Source organism: Cololabis saira, chromosome 18 (genome assembly GCF_033807715.1).
Source record: "Cololabis saira isolate AMF1-May2022 chromosome 18, fColSai1.1, whole genome shotgun sequence".
NCBI classification, from domain to species: domain Eukaryota; kingdom Metazoa; phylum Chordata; class Actinopteri; order Beloniformes; family Belonidae; genus Cololabis; species Cololabis saira.
In genome coordinates this window covers 39227648-39235013 of record NC_084604.1, presented here as the reverse complement: position 1 = coordinate 39235013, position 7366 = coordinate 39227648, and positions in this window count along the sequence as shown.

Below are 7366 nucleotides of genomic sequence, written 5' to 3'. Positions count from 1 at the left end.
AACTCGCTCATTTCAGCTCTTTTCTTTCATCCTGGTGAACGAAGGAAACCTGGTTTTGCATCAGGCTTCCACATGTTCCTCTCTGAAGCTGGAAACCCGGGTTGTGACTTCCTATGACGGACCAGACATGAACGTTACCTGAGATTAAATTAAACCTACAAATGGTAGTATTCCCTCTTCTAATCTTCTTATTTTAAATAGCAAAAACCACATTCTAGTGGTTCCTGCAATGCAAATAAAAGCACAACAGATTTTCCTCTGAACAAACCAGCAGAACCACCTCAGACCCACTGGGAAGCACGGAGGTGGAGGGATGATGGTCTGGATCTGGACACCTCTCAAGCACGGAGGTGGAGGGATGATGGTCTGGATCTGGACACCTGTCAGTCCCTAAGAGGACCAAGACCTCCTCTGTAGACCTCCTTGGCCACGTTTACAGATTCAGGGTACCAAGATAACTTCTGAGTCAAAGTGAATCCAGGATTTTCATTTTTCTGTCCGTTCAGCGTCTTCGGGGTCGGCCCGGGTCGCGATTTGTGATTCAGGAAAGTTTTACCGGTCCGTCTGGTATCAGAGTGTCGGTTGGGTTTTTTATCTTCCCCGTAGACGTCAGCCGGGACGCAGGACGGCCCCAGGGAGATCGGGGTGATAAAAGACAAAAGGTTTCACAGCAGAGTTTCACTTTCTCCTCACGTTCTCATCTTATTCCGCCAAAGCGAAGGCATAAAAATTCAGAGACACGTTCATCCAAGATGAAAGTTTCAGCCACTGTGTGACACAACGAGATAAGATGGTATCGCCTTGAAGGCTCACGCATCACCGAGAAATGTAGAAAATCTTCAGACGGATTCTTCTTATATTCGTCTCCACATTCATGTCACGAAACTCCGCCGGTAACTTTAAACGTTGCTGCTACGTTTCAGGATGTAGCTTTCATCGCTGTTGTGCAGGAGGAGTTCAGATGGGGAGCTTCATCCGTCAGACGTCTCTTAGCCTCTGTAGAAATCTTAAAAAGCAACGTCCAACCAGAGTAACCTGTTCAAGTAGCTGCACGGTAGTTAAAGGCACCCTATGTAACCATTCCAGCCCAGAGCACAGAGGGGAAGCTCAGCAAGTGAAAGTTTGTGCATTTCACTCAAAGCTGTGAAGATTTTCAGCCAAAAGGTTCAGACCTTCAGACCCCCCCCAAATAATAAGTCACAGATATTTGCCCATTAAATGTCGAGCTTCTGAGTCACTGCAGAGGAAGTGCTGCTTCGTAAAAAGATGTGGGAGTGGCGTTTAAGTTCAACAGATCAGTTCTTCAGTCAAAGCTAGCCTTTTCCAGTTAGTCAAACTCTTAACCCTTGTGCTGTCTTCGGGTCAAGGAAGGAGGAGGGGAAGAAGGAAGGAAGGAAGGAAGGAAGGAAGGAAGGAAGGAAGGAAGGAAGGAAGGAAGGAAGGAAGGAAGGAAGGAAGGAAGGAAGGAAGGAAGGAAGGAAGGAAGGAAGGAAGGAAGGAAGGAAGGAAGGAAGGAAGGATTGCGTTTGTATCTTCTAGACTAGATTACTGTAATGTGTTATTAGCAGGATGTCCAAGTAATTTGCTGAATAGGCTCCAGCTGATCCAGAATGCAGCAGCACGAGTGCTGACAGGAATCAGCAGGAGAGACCACGTCTCTCCAGTGTTAGCGTTGCTCCATTGGTTACCCGTAAAATTCAGAATCCAATTTAAAATTGTATTACTTGCATATAAAGCCCAAAACGGCTTAGCTCTGCATTATTTGCAAGACCTGATAGTGCCTTATGTTCCTGTCAGAGCTCTCCGCTCTCAGGGTGCAGGTTTACTCGTAGTTCCTAGAGTATCTAAATGTAGATTTGGAGGGCGGGCGTTCTGCTATCAGGCACCACTACTATGGAACCAACTTCCAATCTGGGTTAAGGAGGCTGACACCACCTCCACCTCTAAAACTAAACTTAAAACCTTTCTGTTTAGTAAAGCCTATAGTTAGTGTTTAGTAAACCTCTAGCTGGTTTTGGTAAATCTCTAGGTAGTGTAAACTCTAGTGTGTTAGAGTCAGTAGTCATAGTTGCAGCTATAGAACAAGACTATAATAGTTAGTCTCAAATATAGCTTGGTGGTAGATATGCTGCTATAGGCTTATGCTGCAGGGGGGACCGACATGATCCGCTGGGCGGAGCCTCTCACCCTTCTTCTCCTCTCCTTTTCCCTTCCTCTCTTCTCCATTTCCATTTTTATTTATTATAAGTATCTCATAGCTATCATTTTTGTCCATCGTTCCTGTAGTTTCTTGTGCCGGCCCCCCTTTTTTTCTCTTTTGTGCATGTTTGCAGGCCGGAGCCTCGGGAGCAGCGTTCTGGCCTGCGGTCCCGGTCCTATCCTGTGGTGGGACCTTCAGAGACCTGTGGAGACGTGAAGGTCCTAAAACCTCAAAACTGGACCAGAATTCCTCCACAACCATCAGGTTTAAAAATCACGAAGTAAAGGACCGTTCTAGGTCATCGATGCTAACAGCGGATCTAAAAGCGATTGGGATACTTGGTGTTGCCCACATGACTATTGCTTTAAATGTTGATCAATGACCAACAGGCTGATGAAAAGGCCCCATGCTGAGGCCCATCTGAGGTTATTTCTGCAGCACTAAGACCCAGTATGAGCAGATGGTTCCTGAAGTGTTCCTGGGAGGAGGAAGAGGGATTCCCAGACCGAACAAGCCTCCCTTTGATTATCTAAAGGAGCTCACTTAAAGATTCATGAGTCCCTGGATGAAACCTTTCCTCTTCATCATGTTCATCATCAGAGAGCCAACAGAACCAGCAGGCCCGGCGCTCGTGTGCGGAGGAGGAAGCAGAAGACGGGTCGTGAACCTTCCTGCAGTTTGGCAGCAACTCAGACCCCAGAAGAGGCAGGATAATTAGCCCCCCCCCCCCCCCCCCCCCCCCCCAGGCTGGGTAATGTAGTTAATCGCTTTACATAAGCAATGGTTTGCTACGCTCAGTGTTATTACTTAAGACTACACTTGCTGTTTTACATGGGTAATTGTTTGCTATTCTCAACATTGCTACTTAAAACTACTCATTGTTTGCACTTTAGGCCAATATACTGAGAGCACTTTGGGGATTGGATTATTGGTTTAATGTGGAGCATTGATATTGATCTACATTTGGTTTAAGTAATTGACTTGGTTTAACTAATTTGTGCCAATGCAATGTGGCTTGTGTGGAGCAGTACAATGTTTAATGTACGGTTTTAGTGTTTAATGTGCAATGTTGCTTGTGATGGGAATTATTGCATTTCTGCAATTATTGCATATTCACTTTAAACACTAATTATATTATTCTATACTATATTGTAATTTTATACTGTATGATTATAACACTAAATACTGATTATATTACTACTACTAAATTATACTTGTAATTTATATTTGTATAATTTATTTATTTATTACGGAGCCCGTCTGGTGACATTGGAAAAAAATAAAATAATGCGTGTCCACGAGTTAATATCTTGTGGATATGCACTGATTATCTCGTGGCCACGAGATAATCAATGCGTGGCCATGAGATATTAACTCGTGGCCAAAAGTTATTAATACGTGGCCACGAGATATTAACTCGTGGCCAAAAGTTATTAATACGTGGCCACGAGATATTAACTCGTGGACACGCATTATTTCATTTTTTTCAAAATAATGCGTGTCCACGAGTTAATAACTTGTGGACACGCATTGATTATCTCATGGCCACGAGTTATTAACTCTAAGCCACGAGATAATAAATGCGTGGCCACGAGATATTAACTCTTGGACACGCATTATTTAATTTTTTTCAAAATAATGCGTGGCCAAGAGTTAATAACTCGGGCCAAGCATTGATTATTTCGTGGCCACACATTGATTATCTCTTGACCACGATTGAATATCTCGTTGCCACGAGTTATTAATACGTGGCCACGAGATATTAACTCGTGGCCACGTATTATTTTATTTTTTTCAAAATAATGCATGGCCACTGTGGCGGGGTGCAGGATTGGGGCAGGGTCTGCAGGGGAGAGAGGGAGTGCGGGGGAGTGGCGCACAGGTGACGCGGCTGGAACAGCTGATGGTGCACAGGTGTGTCTAATCACTCTGTGTATTTCAGTAGTGTGTGGGCTCTGGAGAAGAGAGAGGAAGGACGCAGAGCGGAGCTCTGCTGAGAGGACAGAGCTGAGTCCTAGTACACGTCTGTGTGGTTTACAATACATACGAATTTCTCCTCGAACCCTGTGTCTGCTGTCCTGTCTGCTACAGGTGACCCCGTAGCAGCGAGCCTTGCTACAGCCACGCATTAATAACTCGTGGCCACAAGATAATTAATGTGTGGCCAGGAGATATTAACTCGATTTTAACCACGTATTTGGCTACTACTATTGCTGTTTACACCATAACCTTTCTATTCCACAGGTTTATAACCTTCTATTGTGGACTAAAACAACTTTATAAGGAAACTCAAACAAAGTAAATAACAAACCACAAAGAGTTAAAACAACGTGTCCTCTTCTGGCAAACTGTTCGGTGGGGAGAATCTTAAAGAACCAAACAGTTTGCGTTTGCAGAAGCATTAAAACCAATTTGTTTCCGGAGCGGCGGGACGGATTGCAGGCCGGCGTTTCGACTGGATGATGGTGTTGGTGGGGGGTGATGGGGTGATGGGATACGGGGGGTGGGGGGGGCTCTGCAGCAGCAGCATCCTCTCCACGGCTGCGGTGGTTTAATCAGAAGCCTCTATAGTTTTCCCCGGGGCCGCCTGGTCACATATTTCTCCTGAAGTGAACTCGTCTGGAAACTGGTGAGTCGCCTTTAGTGTGAAGTCTGAGGGACAGAAGCTGCAGTTCCCCCCAGAACTGTTCAAGGGCCGATTATCTAATAAAAAACAGCTATCGTCGAGGCGTTGACGCCTCTTGGAGATCAGATAAGTGTTTGATCAGCCGGGCTGCTGCTGACCTCGTTAAGAGAGTACTTAGTGTAATTAATGATCCCCCAAAGGATTGTGGGACGTTTCCCCCAAAATACAGCAGACGGTTCACAGGACAGAGGTGTCAGGATGCAGAACACCAACCATCCATCATTCATCCATCCTTCATCCATCCATCATCCATCATCCATCATCCATCCATCATTCATCCATCCATCATCCATCATCCATCATCCATCCATCCTTCATCCATCCATCCATCATCCATCCATCCATCCATCCATCATCCATCCATCATCCATCCATCCATCCATCCATCATCCATCCATCCATCCATCAATCATCCATCCATCCATCCATCCATCCATCATCCATCATCAATCATCCATCCATCATCCATCATCCATCCACCCTGGCCATCTGGCCCCCTCGCCGGGTGGGGGTCGTTGGCCTGGAGGGTGAGGGCCTCCTGGCCACATGTCCGGCCCAGACCGGGTGGCCGGGGTTCGCACGGGCAGCGATCCCTGGCTGCCTCTTCCCGTGTTGGGTTGCCTCCCTCCTACTTCTCCCCTCTGTGGGGTTGCCGGTGGCCTGGGCCTCTGGTCTCGCGGGTGGCGGGGTAGCTCCACCCCCACTACCACCCTCCCCCACTATAGATATACACTTCAGGTGGAGCTTTGTTTGGATTATTACACACACACACACACACACACACACACACACACACACACACACACACACACACACACACACACACACACACACACACACACACACACACACACACACACACAAAGCCACATATACATATACACGCACGCACATACACATACACACATAGCCACATATACATATACACGCACACATACATATACACATACACATACAGCCACTCAGACATATACTTACACACACGCGCATACACACACATAGCCACACAGATATATACATACACATACACACACATACACATATAGACATATACATCGGCTCGTTCACCTGCATGCTTGCTCTGTAGTTTTTGGGGTTAGTTAATCGCGGCATCTCTGCTGAGGCTGCTGCCCCCACGACCCGGGAACGGATAAGCGGAAAAAGATGAGTGAGTGAGTGAGTTAATCGCGGTAGCTTAGCTCAGATTGTGATTGGATCTCAAGACTTGGGACGGTTGCTGCTCGTGTTTTCGTCGGTTCCGTGCCGGTTTCGTGTCTGTTCGGTTTTCTTTTTTTTGTTTTTTTCGACGTGTGCCTCCATGTGTTTTCTTGCTTCCTGGTTTAGCACCCCCCCCCCCCCCCAAAAAAAACATAAAACACTGGGTTTGTATGTGTATGTGTATACGTATACACATACGATCAGACGATCAGTCGGAACCACAGACCCGGACCCACCGGTGGCGCCGTTGGGGGCCGTTCCTACGTCTCTCTGCCCACGGTGTTGGCAGCGTTGCTAGGGACCAGCCTTTCAGACCTAGTCCCGGTTCTGCCAGGCGCCCGGCGGGTCAGCCTGCAGGACCGGCAGCAGCTGCACACAGAACCAGAACCAGAACCAGAACCAGAACCAGAACCAAAACCAGAACCAGAACCAGAACCAGCAGCAGCGCCAGAACCAGAACCAGAACCAGAACCTGCCCCAGAACCAGCCCCAGCCCCAGATACAGATCCAGAACCAGAACCAAAACCAGATCCAGAACCAGAACCAGAACCAGAACCAGAACCAGCAGCAGCGCCAGAACCAGAACCAGAACCAGAACCAGAACCAGAACCAGTACCAGAACCACCAGCAGGTCTGCAAGGCTTCAGCATGAATCTCCCTCACCGGACAGATATTTGACAGCTAATTAGATATTAATAGCCGAGTGTTTGGCCTCATTTATCAACTCGCCTCATCTATAAAACATGAGACGCTCTCTCGGAAATAATAGAGGAAAGTACACATTTTCTCCGAGCGCCAGACGAATGATCAGGAATAAAACCATCTGCAAAGGTTCAGAGGAGACAGGGAAAGTAATAAATTCAGCTTAATTTCTGGAGTCCAAACGGATTGAGGTCACGACCAAACCCCCCCAGGCTGAAGGAAAACCACCAGGCAGAAATATGTGGAATAGTTTCCTGCATTAATGTGAGTAAAACGTGATCTTCATCAAACTCTCAATATCTAAGGAACACGGTGCTTGGGGTGATAATAAGCCGTTATAAACACACACATCTTTACCGAACACCCGTCTACCTTCACAGGGCTGGAGGAAAGGAAGTACAGCCTTGAGTCGGTGGCTGGTCAAGGTTGGAGCTTTTTCTTATTTTAAAACTATAATTTGTAACCTTCAGATGTGTATTTGACTTAAATTAAATTCCCCATTGACACAAAACAACATGTTTCAAAAAGGAATAATAAATAAATGAATAATAAGTGGTTCC